Consider the following 15,671-nt stretch of genomic DNA (forward strand, 5'->3'; position numbering starts at 1 on the left):
CTTTAGCCCAGTGCACAAATTATGGAACATACAAGGCGGGATTCCCAGGGGGGAACCCCCCCCCCCTGGGAAAAATATGATATATGTCCCCCCCAATATATCACTGGAAACATAACTGTAATTTCAATAATATTAATAATACGCAATGAAAGCACTTGTGATGATTATAGACACTTAATAGCGCATTTTTAAGTTTCAAAAGATTGCGACCACCCGCCCTTTGCCTCACAATGGTTTGATCCACTGCCTCCCAGCCCTCAGCAGTGGCACACGATGCAGGTACTGTGTGCATGTGTGGGAATCTGACAGTCTGTCTGTCGTTGGTGGCTGACATCCAGTAAGTTGTTCAAACAAAGGATATGTTAGACATTTCTTTACTTCTACCACTCAATACAAGAAAACACATTTATAACCGTCACCAGTCTTCATTTTTTGCTGCATTAAATTACAGGTCACAATGTTAGCTAGCAGTTAGCTGATGTTTGCTAGCTGTCTACAGTAACATCAACCAGTGTTTGCAGCTATTTGAATTTGAGTCAATTAGAGAAGCTAGCAATGCAATGTCGTGTTCCTTAGATGGCAAGGTGACAGAGGGTTCGTGTCTACCTTCTGAAAGGCACTCAATGCACGTAATCCAGTCAATCGCACCATAGCGATGTTGTTTTATGTTGGCAGGGTTCACACACACACACACACAATAGCTGAATTTGCAGAGCTAGCGAGCAAACCAAAGCAAACATTAACTATCAAGCTAGATTGTACCTATTCCATTTATGTGGCGTCGTCAGAGATGGAACCTTTGCTATTGTCAGTTTATTCCAAGATCAGCATGCAGCTGTAGTGCTTCGAAGTCCCTGTGATACGGTTAGTGATAAACTGAACTCGAAAATGAACAGAACTACACTCCTCTTCTGCCATTGTCTTAAATATCTTTAATGGTCTCGTTGCAAAAGCTAAATTGTCGCTAGGGGACTTTGATGCACCTGTGTGCCGATCTTGGAGTAAACTGACGATAGCAAAGATGATATGCAAATTCAGCTATTGTTGGAAGCCAGCCAATAAAACACAAACTATATTCAAAAGGTTGCAGCATACGTTGTGTAAATGGTGAACTCATACAGCTGTCAACCCTTGTCACTGTAATCCGTTTCACATTTGCTAGCCGACTAGCTAGCTACCTTTTAGATCGAAGTCCATCTAAAATGATAGAAGCCCAGCTACTGTAAATAACCTGCACATTGTGTGTGTGTGTAGCCAGCCAGGCAGAAAAAAGACGGACATCAAGAGTCTTTTTTTCAGTACGCCAAAATGCAAAGTAAGAACCCTGGTAGCCTAATATCTCAAAGACTAGTTGATAAAATGTTAATAAGAAAGAAGTGAAATGCTAATGGAAATGTTTCTCAATGATGTCATTAGGCAGAGCAGGCCAAGTATGGCACACAGACAGAGCTGGGGACAGATGGGCAGGGAAAGACTGGCAGAGACAGGGAGTCTCAGGTAAGATTGAGTCTTTGTTTGGCAACATTATGAAAGGTTCTCTTTTTTTAGACTTGTAAAATAGGGACATAATTGGAAAATGCCATGGATACCCCCACTCTCAACTTAAACTGGTGACTGAACTAAGATTTGTTTAAGGCAATGGTATTGCTGTTGTGATTAATTGTGTAGTTCTGGGTACCGGTAGTTAGGAGTATGGGAAACACCTTATTTATTTTCTAGGAGACAGACTGTGAGGGTGGTGAAAGAGCCAGGGAGAGATACTTCAGAGGACAGTGTCACAGTTGCCAGCAGCAACAGTACAGGGGACAGTGGCACAGCATTGTCCAGTTACATCAGTGATGGCACAAAACCATATCAGCCACACCCACAATTTATAGAATTGCAAACTCTTGCCAACAGAGTGTTGACAATTCAAGAGAGATGGTTTGGTGATTTCCATCTGAGAGATGGTTTGGTGATTTCAAGCCAGCCATCTTTTAGCCAAAGAGCAGATGCTGCCTTCATTAGTGCACGATTTATGAACTGGAGAAAAGCCATTGTAAAATTCACAGCTCATCAAAACTGCCAAACCCACCACCACTTTGTAACAGTAACAGCACACCAGCTAAATCTATTAAGTGCCCAGTTATCCAGCGCGTGGGGTAAACAGCAGAAATGACGAAAGCTACCTTGCACTGTATGAGAAAGCAACAACACTGATTGACTCCATTGAATACATTGAGACACACTCAAGACGATTTGCTGGCAAAGCAGTGGATCACTATCGGGGGAAAAACTTAGGCTGAAGATGGAGGCGAGTGCAGACTAGATTTCAGCTTGCTACGAGTAACCTTAACTTGTATCCCTCTCAAACTTAATTAAATGTAACAGAACTTGGCTTGTAGTAAACACAATAGAGAACAACACTTAGTTGACCGCTAATTTGATCTGAAACTTTGAGAAATGGAAGAAAAGGGAGGAGAAGGCAGTTGCTAGCTGAGCACTCATACATTGGAGAAAAACCACAACCTGACTCCTCAGGAGAAGAAATGGAGGATTCTGGACATTCGGTTGATTCTGAAAATCCAGTCAATTGTCCTGCACTCAAAAAGACACAGAAAGAATTGTCTTTGCGCGAACTACAGGTCAACATAATCGATGCTGTCTCTGCAAAGATAAACGAAAGAGCCGATGGTCTGGAGAAAATGATACGTGAAAACACATAAAAAATAGTTGACCTCGAGACCTCTGAATCATGCATACAAGAGTTTCGAAGAGCTTAAACTTGCAAACACTGCTACTTATGAGAAATGCACTGCACAGGAGAAGACCATCGCAGACATGCAAGAGCGTTTATCGGAAGCAGAGCAATACCGGAGAATGTGGGGGCTATGGCTTTATAGTGTCTCTGAGGACCAGGATGAGAATGTGAAGGGCTTAGTAAGAGACATCTGTAACCATGTGGCACTGGACTTCCCCGATGGATATATGGATATGGCTGTTTATATCGCTCATCGTATTGGGAAGAAACAAGATCAGCCACTCGATCATCATCCAGTTTGCTTTTCGGACAGCGAGAGATGCAGTTTGGAAGAAAGCAAAGGAAAGCGCCTTTGTGAAAGAGAGAGAATTTAGATTCGGTGAGGACTTGACTGCAGCAGCAAAGGCAAAATTGTGGCCTCTTGGACAACATGCCTGAAATCAAGGAAAGGGTAGATACTACAGGGGAATCAGAGCCTTTTTCAACGATGGAAAATAAACACGACCAGGGTGATTTGTTCTGTCGGTAGGTTTACAAGGAAGCTCCTTCCCCACTGCAAACTGAGCGTTCTAGTTTTGAATTATGGTGTTACTGTTTACAAGTTAAGACTTCTGTTAATACATATATGAAGCAACTTTAGAGAGGGTAGAGTTGAGATTGCATAGGATTTTGCTTTCTATTCTATAGATACGGACTTGAAGTTTATGTCAATCAATGCCAGGGGTATACGAAACCTGTTGAAGGGAAGTTTTTTTGTTTGTTTTGTAAGGACTGCAACGCAGATCTTGTATTCGTTAAAGAAACACATTCATGCAAAGAGAACTATAATTATTGGAAAAATCAGTGGGGCAAGGTCATTGTTTTGGCCCACGGGACTAATCATTCAGCTGGGGTTGCAATTTTAGCACACAATTACAAAGGGACATTTTTTGTTTTCTCAAATGGACTCCAATGGACATTGGCTAGTAGCGGTCATCAACCACATGGACAGATTATTTGTGTTGGATGGATACTGTTCTAGTCCTCCAAATAACTTACTTCTAGAGAAAATTGAAGAAATTCTTAAAAGTCTTGTGAGAAAATATCCATCCAGTCAGATTATAGTTGGTGGAGATTTTAATATGGTTTATTCTAATAAGACTGATGTATTCCCCCATAGGCCTAAAATTGGTGTGAACAAGTTGGTGAATTTCTGCCAAAGCCTGGACTTAATTGACAAATGGAGAGTTAAAAACCTTGGAGAGAAACAATACACATGGAGTAATAGAGATCATTCTTTACAATGAAGAATTGATTTGTGGGTGATAACCTCTAGTCTTGAGCCCAACACTGTAGAGGTCAAAAATACTGCCTGCAGTCCTGACAGATCATAAAGTCATATGGTTGACTGTAAGATTGTGCAGTAATGACGGTAGCTACATCTAATGCAGAATATGGGAAATATTGCGAACTGCTGAAATGTAAAATCCGCTCAGCCTGTATTAATTATGGAAAACGGCTTGCTTTAAGGAGATGTGAGGTAGCTGAAATCTCTAAGACAATTGCGGATATCACAGAGATTGAGCATCTTGATCTTAATGAGAAAGCTAAATTGAATGATTTACAGAATCAACTAGATTCTCACATTGCGTGAGGAAAAGACTAAAGGAGCTTTCATAAGATCCAGAAAACAATGGCCGGAAAATGCGAAAAGAACAGTAGATACTTTTTTTCATTTGGAAAATAGGAGAGGGGAACTCAACACACTTCGGAAATGTAAGATTAATGGGGTTACCACTGAGGATAGAGAATTGTTATCAGACCTTACCACTAAGTTTTATGAGAATCTTTACTCCTTAGATAACAATTTGAGTGACTCTAAGGATCACCTTGATTCTATAGAGAATGTTAATTCGGTTTGTGAAGAATTCAATCGGTCTTGTTGTCAAGATTTATCCATTATGGACATCTATTATGGGGTTGCTCAGTTAAAAAATAACACATCTCCAGGTTGTGATGGATTAACCTCTGAATTTTACAAAACCTTCTCTGAAGAAATAGCACAATTTTTACTTGAAACCTTTGAGGTTATAAAGAAGGGAGAACTACCTGCCTCTCTGAAGCAAGGGGTTATTACTCTTATACCTGAACCACGCAAGGATCTCTTAAATATGGATAATTGGCGTCCAATCACACTCTTAAATAACGACTACAAAATTATAGCCTTAATCTTTGCAAAAAGGTTCAAGTCTTGCTTTAATGATCTCATTGACATTCATCAATCAGGGTTTATTTATTTATTTATTTTACCTTTATTTAACCAGGTAGGCAAGTTGAGAACAAGTTCTCATTTACAATTGCGACCTGGCCAAGATAAAGCAAAGCAGTTCGACAGATAAAACGACACAGAGTTACACATGGAGTAAAAACAAACATACAGTCAATAATGCAGTATAAACAAGTCTATATACAATGTGAGCAAATGAGGTGAGAAGGGAGGTAAAGGCAAAAAAGGCCATGATGGCAAAGTAAATACAATATAGCAAGTAAAATACTGGAATGGTAGTTTTGCAATGGAAGAATGTGCAAAGTAGAAATAAAAAATAATGGGGTGCAAAGGAGCAAAATAAATAAATAAATTAAAATTAAATACAGTTGGGAAAGAGGTAGTTGTTTGGGCTAAATTATAGGTGGGCTATGTACAGGTGCAGTAATCTGTGAGCTGCTCTGACAGTTGGTGCTTAAAGCTAGTGAGGGAGATAAGTGTTTCCAGTTTCAGAGATTTTTGTAGTTCGTTCCAGTCATTGGCAGCAGAGAACTGGAAGGAGAGGCGGCCAAAGAAAGAATTGGTTTTGGGGGTGACTAGAGAGATATACCTGCTGGAGCGTGTGCTACAGGTGGGAGATGCTATGGTGACCAGCGAGCTGAGATAAGGGGGGACTTTACCTAGCAGGGTCTTGTAGATGACATGGAGCCAGTGGGTTTGGCGACGAGTATGAAGCGAGGGCCAGCCAACGAGAGCGTACAGGTCGCAATGGTGGGTAGTATATGGGGCTTTGGTGATAAAACGGATTGCACTGTGATAGACTGCATCCAATTTGCTGAGTAGGGTATTGGAGGCTATTTTGTAAATGACATCGCCAAAGTCGAGGATTGGTAGGATGGTCAGTTTTACAAGGATATGTTTGGCAGCATGAGTGAAGGATGCTTTGTTGCGAAATAGGAAGCCAATTCTAGATTTAACTTTGGATTGGAGATGTTTGATATGGGTCTGGAAGGAGAGTTTACAGTCTAACCAGACACCTAAGTATTTGTAGTTGTCCACGTATTCTAAGTCAGAGCCGTCCAGAGTAGTGATGTTGGACAGGCGGGTAGGTGCAGGTAGCGATCGGTTGAAGAGCATGCATTTAGTTTTACTTGTATTTAAGAGCAATTGGAGGCCACGGAAGGAGAGTTGTATGGCATTGAAGCTTGCCTGGAGGGTTGTTAACACAGTGTCCAAAGAAGGGCCGGAAGTATACAGAATGGTGTCGTCTGCGTAGAGGTGGATCAGGGACTCACCAGCAGCAAGAGCGACCTCATTGATGTATACAGAGAAGAGAGTCGGTCCAAGAATTGAACCCTGTGGCACCCCCATAGAGACTGCCAGAGGTCCGGACAGCAGACCCTCCGATTTGACACACTGAACTCTATCAGAGAAGTAGTTGGTGAACCAGGCGAGGCAATCATTTGAGAAACCAAGGCTGTCGAGTCTGCCGATGAGGATATGGTGATTGACAGAGTCGAAAGCCTTGGCCAGATCAATGAATACGGCTGCACAGTAATGTTTCTTATCGATGGCGGTTAAGATATCGTTTAGGACCTTGAGCGTGGCTGAGGTGCACCCATGACCAGCTCTGAAACCGGATTGCATAGCAGAGAAGGTATGGTGAGATTCGAAATGGTCGGTAATCTGTTTGTTGACTTGGCTTTCGAAGACCTTAGAAAGGCACGGTAGGATAGATATAGGTCTGTAGCAGTTTGGGTCAAGAGTGTCCCCCCCTTTGAAGAGGGGGATGACCGCAGCTGCTTTCCAATCTTTGGGAATCTCAGACGACACGAAAGAGAGGTTGAACAGGCTAGTAATAGGGGTGGCAACAATTTCGGCAGATAATTTTAGAAAGAAAGGGTCCAGATTGTCTAGCCCGGCTGATTTGTAGGGGTCCAGATTTTGCAGCTCTTTCAGAACATCAGCTGAATGGATTTGGGAGAAGGAGAAATGGGGAAGGCTTGGGCGAGTTGCTGTTGGGGGTGCAGTGCTGTTGTCCGGGGTAGGAGTAGCCAGGTGGAAAGCATGGCCAGCCGTAGAAAAATGCTTATTGAAATTCTCAATTATGGTGGATTTATCAGTGGTGACAGTGTTTCCTATCTTCAGTGCAGTGGGCAGCTGGGAGGAGGTGTTCTTATTCTCCATGGACTTTACAGTGTCCCAGAACTTTTTTGAGTTAGTGTTGCAGGAAGCAAATTTCTGCTTGAAAAAGCTAGCCTTGGCTTTTCTAACTGCCTGTGTATAATGATTTCTAGCTTCCCTGAACAGCTGCATATCACGGGGGCTGTTCGATGCTAATGCAGAACGCCATAGGATGTTTTTGTGTTGGTTAAGGGCAGTCAGGTCTGGGGAGAACCAAGGGCTATATCTGTTCCTGGTTCTAAATTTCTTAAATGGGGCATGTTTATTTAAGATGGTTAGGAAGGCATTTAAAAAAAATATCCAGGCATCCTCTACTGACGGGATGAGATCAATATCCTTCCAGGATACCCCGGCCAGGTCGATTAGAAAGGCCTGCTCGCAGAAGTGTTTCAGGGAGCGTTTTACAATGATGAGTGGAGGTCGTTTGACCGCTGACCCATTACGGATGCAGGCAATGAGGCAGTGATCGCTGAGATCTTGGTTGAAGACAGCAGAGGTGTATTTAGAGGGGAAGTTGGTTAGGATGATATCTATGAGGGTGCCCGTGTTTAAGGTTTTGGGGAGGTACCTGGTAGGTTCATTGATTATTTGTGTGAGATTGAGGGCATCAAGTTTAGATTGTAGGATGGCTGGGGTGTTAAGCATGTTCCAGTTTAGGTCGCCTAGCAGCACGAACTCTGAAGATAGATGGGGGGCAATCAGTTCACATATGGTGTCCAGAGCACAGCTGGGGGCAGAGGGTGGTCTATAGCAGGCGGCAATGGTGAGAGACTTGTTTTTAGAGAGGTGGATTTTTAAAAGTAGAAGTTCAAATTGTTTGGGTACAGACCTGGATAGTAGGACAGAACTCTGCAGGCTATCTTTGCAGTAGATTGCAACACCGCCCCCTTTGGCAGTTCTATCTTGTCTGAAAATGTTGTAGTTTGGAATTAAAATGTCTGAGTTTTTGGTGGTCTTCCTAAGCCAGGATTCAGACACAGCTAGAACATCCGGGTTGGCAGAGTGTGCTAAAGCAGTGAATAGAACAAACTTAGGGAGGAGGCTTCTAATGTTAACATGCATGAAACCAAGGCTATTACGGTTACAGAAGTCGTCAAAAGAGAGCGCCTGGGGAATAGGAGTGGAGCTAGGCACTGCAGGGCCTGGATTCACCTCTACATCGCCAGAGGAACATAGGAGGAGTAGAATAAGGGTACGGCTAAAAGCTATGAGAATTGGTCGTCTAGAACGTCTGGAACATAGAGTAAAAGGAGGTTTCTGGGGGCGATAAAATAGCATCAAGGTATAATGTACAGACAAATGTATGGTAGGATGTGAATACAGTGGAGGTAAACCTAGGTATTGAGTGATGAAGAGAGAGATATTGTCTCTAGAAACATTGTTGAAACCAGGAGATGTCATTGCATGTGTGGGTGGTGGAACTAATAGGTTGGATAAGGTATAGTGAGCAGGACTAGAGGCTCTACAGTGAAATAAGCCAATAAACACTAACCAGAACAGAAATGGACAAGACATATTGACATTAAGGAGAGGCATGCTTAGTCGAGTGATCAAAAGGGTCCGGTGAGTGGAGAGGTTGGTTGGTGATTTAGACAGCTAGCCAGGGCATCGGTAGCAAGCTAGCATAGGATGGAGGTCTGTTGTTAGCCACCTCCTGCGCTCCGTCAGTAGATTAGTGGGGTTCCGTGTGGTAGAGGGGATCAATCCAAATCACACAACAACAAAAATAAAAACAATAGATATAGTTATAGAGGCCCAAGAAGAAAACATAATAATAATAATAAAAAATGAAAGGGTGCCATATATCTAATAATCTGAGGCTGGTGTTAGACTTGGTTGAGTATTGTGATTTATTGGATGACTTACCTGTTATCCTATTTTTGGACATTTCAGAAAGCATTTGATACAGTAAGTCACAATTTTATCTTTGTTTCGTTTTTTTGTTTATGCTATTAGAACTCTGTATAATGGTGGCAATTGCTGTATAAAACTCTGTCATGGAACATCCTCAAGGTTTAACATTTACAAAGGAATACGACAAGGTTGTCCAATTTCACCTTTTTTTTAAAATGTTGTTAGTATCTCAAATTTTATGCTCATTAGTTCATTAAAGTCCATTTGAAGGCAGTACATTCCAGTCCAGAGAGATCAAGATATCCCAACTGGTGGATGACACCTCACCTTTTTTGAAAAATGTTTCACAAGCTAGATTAGCATTGGATATCGTGAAGCAGTTCTCCAAAATCTCAGGTTCGGCATTAAATCTTTCCAAATGTGAGATGTTTGCTTTGAAAGAAGCTGTCAATCCAGCAGATTGTAACATCTCTGAAAAAGATAGTGTAACCTACCTCGGTGTAAAGATCACCAAAAATATTAAACCTGTGAATGATCTTAATTTGAACCCTGTAACTGAATCTGTCAATAAAAATTATCCTCGTGGTTAGGGTTGGATTTAAGTCTTCAACGAAGGGTGCTTTTATCCAAAGCTGAGGGGCTATCTTATGCATCCAATCTTTTTTAACCTATTGACATTCCCAAATCCACTTGCTGTACCTTAGATAGGCTTTTGTACAACTTCATATGGAAAAACAAGCTCGAGACCCTGGGTCTCGACCCCGCCCTGTGCAACTGTGGTGAGGGTAGGAAGCAACATATCCACCCCGCTAATCCTCACCACTGCCACAAGGGTGCGTTCTCAGCCCTCTCCTGTACTCCCTGTTCACCCATGACTGGGTGGCCATGCACGCCTCCAACTCAATCATCAAGTTTGCAGACGACACTACTGTGGTAGGCTTGATTACCAACAACGTTGAGACAGCCTACAGGGAGGAGGTGAGGGCCTTCGGAGAGTGGTGTCAGGAAAATTTCCTCACACTCAACATCAACAAAACAAAGGAGATGATCGTGGACTTCAGGAAACAGCAGAGGGAGCACCCCCCTATCCACATCGACGGGACAGTAGTGGAGATGGTGGAAAGTTTTATGTTCCTCGGCGTACACATCACGGACAAACTGAAATGGTCCACACAGACAGTGTGGTGAAGAAGGCGCAACAGCGCCTCTTCAACCTCAGGAGGCTGAAGAAATTTGGCATGTCACCAAAAACACTCACAAACTTTTACAGATGCACAATCGAGAGCATCCTGTTGGGCTGTATCACCGCCTGGTACGGCAACTGCTCCGCACACAACCGTAATGCTCACCAGAGGGTAGTGAGGTCTGCTCAATGCATCACCGGGGGGCAAAATAACTGCCCTCCAGGACACCTACACCACCCGATGTCACAGGAAGGCCAAAAAGATCATCCAGAAGGTGAGGTCAGTACAGGTGCATCAAAGCTGGGACTGAGAGACTGAAAAACTGCTTCTATCTCAAGGCTATCAGACTGTTAAGCAGCCATCACTAACATTGAGTGGCTGCTGCCAACACACTGACTCAAATCTCTAGCCACTTAAATAATAAAAAAATGGATGTAATAAATGTATCACTGGTCACTTTAAACAATGCCACTTTATATAATGTTTACATACCCTACATTTCTCATCTCATATGTATATACTGTACTATACCATCTACTGCATCTTGCCAAAGCTGCACGGCCATCGCTCATCCATATATTTACATGTACATATTCGTATTCATTCCTTTACACTTGTGTGTATAAGGTAGTTGTTTTGAAATTGTTAGATTACTTTTAAAATATTACTGCACGGTCGGAACGAGAAGCACAAGCATTTCGCTACACTCGCATTAACATCTGCTAACCATGTGTTTGTGACCAATAAAATGTGCTTTGATTTGATTTGACATGATGTAAAATTAGTTTGAGATTGACAGATAATGTTTAAATGCAAAATACTTTATTTTGTGTTTAGGATCCTCGGCTCAGTTTGGGACCCTTAATCCAGGCTGGACAGGAGGAAGTCAACCGGCATTTCTAGATTCTCCATCACCTGCCACGAGAGCCTCTGTGGGCTTTCATAGATGGACTCATCGAGGTTGAAGATGGAGTCCAACCACGCCTTCATCTGATCCTGACGACAACAGACACATCATCAACAAATAGATAATGACCAGCTACAAAGATAAGGATGACAAACCATCACACACAGTTCGAGAGAGAGAGAGAGAGAGAGAGAGAGGGAGGGAGAATAAATAAATAAATATGCACCTTAATGAGGAGGTAGAAGTTCCCAGCAGACTCTGTCCAGGCTCCTCCAGGAGGGCGAATCCTCATCATCACTTCCATGAGCAGATAAAAGAAGGTACCAGGCCTCTGGAGTAGGAACAGGGGACATGAGTGAGTGTCTACAGACCTGGAATGGCTACAGTGTGGATAGGGTAGATAAACAACAGGATGTTTACATTATTAGGGTCACTTACAGATGTTGGAAGAGATGTTTTTCCTTCAAGAAGGCTCAGTAGAACAAATTCATAAAATACATCTGTGAAATTGATGTGGTTGATCTTAAGTCAAACAAATAAGATAATTACATATTTTTCATTGACAAGCACTTTAGAAAGTCTCATTGAGGAGATGTTGGATGAGCAGACGGTGACTGCAGCTAACACTCAAGCTTGCATGTAAACCTACTCCTACAAGAGCCATCTCCAGCTCTAGTTGCTCCCTGTTTGCTGGCTCATTAATGAAGTTCACCAGGATGTCGTAGGCCTGCTGAAACTGCCTCACATCCTCAAAACAAAACAATCATAAAATTCCTTAGAACTTGGATCATAAACTCAAAGATTCAGGTCTGTAATTCAGAGGGCCTCTGATTGATTGTTTGGCTTGTAAGACATTGGAACTTTTCAACTAAACCTTATGAATCACTATTGCCTAAATGTAAGCCACTGGGCAAAGACTGGTTGAATCAACATTGTTTCCTTGTCATTTCAACAACAAAAAATGTAATGTGATGATGTTGAATAAACATGGAAAACTGATTGGAATTGAAAGAAGTCATCAATGTATTTTTTTCACCAAACTTTTAACCTAAGTCCAATGACATGGTACATTTGTTGTATTGAATTCAAATTTGTTGACAACTCAACCAAATGTAACTAAACACGACACGCTGAAATGACATCTGTGCCCAGTGGGAACTATATATCTGGTCTGATGAATGTTGTACAATTATTTGAATGGTTACCTGCTGGTTGAGCTCGGACAGTCCACTCAACACCATCCTCCCAGCGTGGGTGAGGTAATTAAGGGAGGTACTGTCTGAGGATGTCAGAGCCTGTGAGAACAAGACAGTACATTTAGAAATGGTACAGAAATGTACATCAAATGAAATTCAAAAGGTGGTAAATTCACACTTTCTCACCTCCATAGCACGTCGGATACCGGCCAGCCTCAGAGAGAAGTTGCTTGTCCCTTGGTTTCCAAAGTAACTCCTGTAAATAGAAATGTTTAGTAGCAAATGTGCAACATAAGAAGCTAAAGCATACATTAATGCCATGAGATTAAGATATCCTTTTATGTTAGCCTATGTTACAACTGCAGGATTTAGAAAAACCATACCAATGTAGGATCTTAATTTGATCACTCGTTTGTTGCTGAGACACTTGTAGTGTATTTTAGTTTTAAAAAGGCTTTTAAAGTTTGTAATAACAGACTTGATTTGCCCTCACGAAAAATCTATTAACCCCTACAAAAATGTAAATTATAATCCACATGATAACAAATATTTCCTATGCCAAGAGTATGCCAAAAGTGTGCAAAGCTGTTGTCAAGGCAAAGGCTGACTATTTGAAGAATCTCAAACCTAAAATATATTTTGATTCCATGTGTTCTTTCATAGTTTTGATGTCTTCGCTATTATTCTACAACGTAGAAAAGAGTAAAAATAAAGAAACCCTTGAATCAGTAGTTGTTTGAAAACTTTTGAACGGTAGTGTATATAAAGTGTTTCAACTCTATATCTGAAATGCTAATGGTGTCTTCTTTTTTTAAGACTATATCCATGTGTGTGAGATGTACACTTTTGTTTCAAGGTGTGTGACTGTCACACCCTGACCATAGAGAGCCTTTTTATTCTCTTTTTTGGTTAGGTTGGGGTGTGACTAGGGTGGGTAATCTAGGTAGTTTTTTTCTATGTTGGCCTGGTATGGTTCCCTATCAGAGGCAGCTGTTTATCATTGTCTCTGATTGGGAATCATATTTAGGCAGCCATTTCCCCTCTGTGTTTTGTGGGATCTTGTTTTTGTGTTGTTGCCTTTGAGCACTAGATTGTCACGTTTCGTTTATTCTTTATTGTTTTTGTGCGGTTCACTTCAAATAAAAGATGTCGAACCGATTTCACGCTGCGCTTTGGTCCGAGTGTTCTTATGAGGATCCTGACAGTGACCCTGATTTAGCCCACTGCAGTAAAAGGTTATTAAGGTCCTACATCTGTATAACTACAATATAGGGGCAGATTATTTCAAAGCAAATGTTTTTACTATAGATGAACACATGAAAGCAAACTCACCACAGCTGGGGCACATCTGCAACATTATGTTGCTCCTCCACAAACTCCTAAAACAGACATCACATTAACATCAACTCTGGGCTCCCAAGGTAAGTCAGTTAAGAATTAGTTCCTAGATAAGTAAATAAAATAAATACTAAACTGCATTTCACCTCCAACTGAAGAGGACAAAACATCATAACAATACTTTCATCCTGACCTAAAAACTTGACAAACCTGTTGAAACCAAAACACTGTGCTTGGAACACAATGACACTGAGACACACACCTGTACACACAAGTACAAATGTCAGGAAAACAAATAAAAAGGGTTATTGACTGTAGAAAGAGTTTTACCTGAGGAGTGCTGTCAGGGGTCTGGTCCTGGGTGAAGTGGTAAGGTGGAGGGGAAGGGAAAGGGGGAGGTGGAGGGGGAGGTGGAGAATCCTGGGGGAACTGCTGAGAGGAGCCAGAGGACGGCTCATGAGGGGTGGTGATAATGTCAGAGGTAGAGAACTGATACGTCATCATGTCATCCCCCCTCTCCTGGAACCCCTCCACTGTGGTGGAGATATCCACCTGCTGTTTAACAAACAACACCGTCAGCCCAACCACAATGTTGAAAACCCCTCAACCAAACACTGAAATAAATCCTACCACAGAGAAACAACGAGGCATACCTGGGCGTCCTCATAATAGGTGAACTCTGACCTCCTCTTGACGAGGCAAGACCTGAGTCCATGGATCCTTCTACCAAGGTACTAAAAATGAGGATAGAAATTTAAATGTATCATTTCATTTTGTCAACATTTATTTAAATAGGTAAATGGACATTTGCCACTTTCCATTTTCTTTTATGAGTGTTTGACTGTACCTTAATACCAGTCACCTCGTTGTTGGTGAGGACCACCTGGACATTACCCTTTCAAAGAGGCACATTGGAAAAATTACATTTAATTCAGGAAATATAAGTAGCCCTATATTTTGTGCATCATTTGACACAAATCAGGTGCATTTGAGATGAAAGATCAGTTGAGAATCTCTCACCCATGGGTCCAGGATTTTTTCCTGAATGACTCTGCTCCACCACAGCTGTTTCTCCACTCCCCTCACAATGCACAGGTGATGCATGTCCTCTTCGTTTTGCTATAAGGAAAAACAGCTTCCGTCTGCACATCTCTCTTTATATTTTTTACCTGTAGATTTCTATATAATTTGGTAGGTGATTTCAGTTTGGACTATCATCACTGGCCGTGATATAGAGCCCACATGATGTTCGTACAACAACTTTCCTCTAGGTTTCAATTAGGACCAGACATACAAAAAAAAAACTGAGACAAATGGGAGTTAAAACACACAGGTGTGTTCATAAATGTTAAGAATATGTCTGAAGTACCTGCACTCGTCCATAACGGATTATCCAGGTATGGAAATTAAATGAACCCCAGTTCCCAACCAGCTGCATCTTCTCAAAGGGAAAACCAGAGTCTTCACTATTTGGCTGCAAAACAAAGACATCCCCTAATTGTATAGCTTTCTCTGTGATTATTAATAAACAGACCAAGGAATTAAAGCCAGACAGGGCCGCTGCCCGACCTCCTCATCCATATACTAAGGAACAAGACAGGATCAATTTATGAGTCAGTTTGAATGATAGACTGGTAGCCTATAGGAGTGACAGACTGGTATATGGAGGATCTCAAAAGGAGGCCACTGCATTATAGATTCTAAAAGGGTTGGCAGTTGAACTACACAGGTCTGTGTTCAAATGTTAAGGAAACATCTGAAGTATGTGCATATGAATGGCTACCTGTTCAGTTTGAGAAGTCAGTTCCTCCCATACCATCCTCCCTACAGGAGTGAAACAGATGAAAATCGGCTGTTCCATCATGAAAATCTGCGAGAAAATAAGAAACAGCTTTAAAGACGTCAAAGTATAAATCTACCATAGTGGATACTGAAGGTAATTATCCCTATTAGATCACATGAGCATTGGTTAATTTTCGGCATGGTTACCTGTGTATTTAATACTGACAGCTCTCTCACCAGC

General features: G+C 41.7%; 1 long non-coding RNA gene across 1 annotated transcript; it reads left to right on the forward strand.

The window, feature by feature from the left end:
* Window positions 1–222: 222 nt before the first annotated feature.
* LOC109907484 (uncharacterized) lies at window positions 223–13,478 on the forward strand. The gene is made up of 3 exons (XR_004203583.1): window positions 223–337; window positions 1,417–1,497; window positions 11,045–13,478. It is a non-coding gene; the product is annotated as an uncharacterized LOC109907484 (long non-coding RNA).
* The last annotated feature ends 2,193 nt before the right edge of the window (window positions 13,479–15,671 follow it).

Source organism: Oncorhynchus kisutch, linkage group LG17 (genome assembly GCF_002021735.2).
Source record: "Oncorhynchus kisutch isolate 150728-3 linkage group LG17, Okis_V2, whole genome shotgun sequence".
NCBI lineage: Eukaryota > Metazoa > Chordata > Actinopteri > Salmoniformes > Salmonidae > Oncorhynchus > Oncorhynchus kisutch.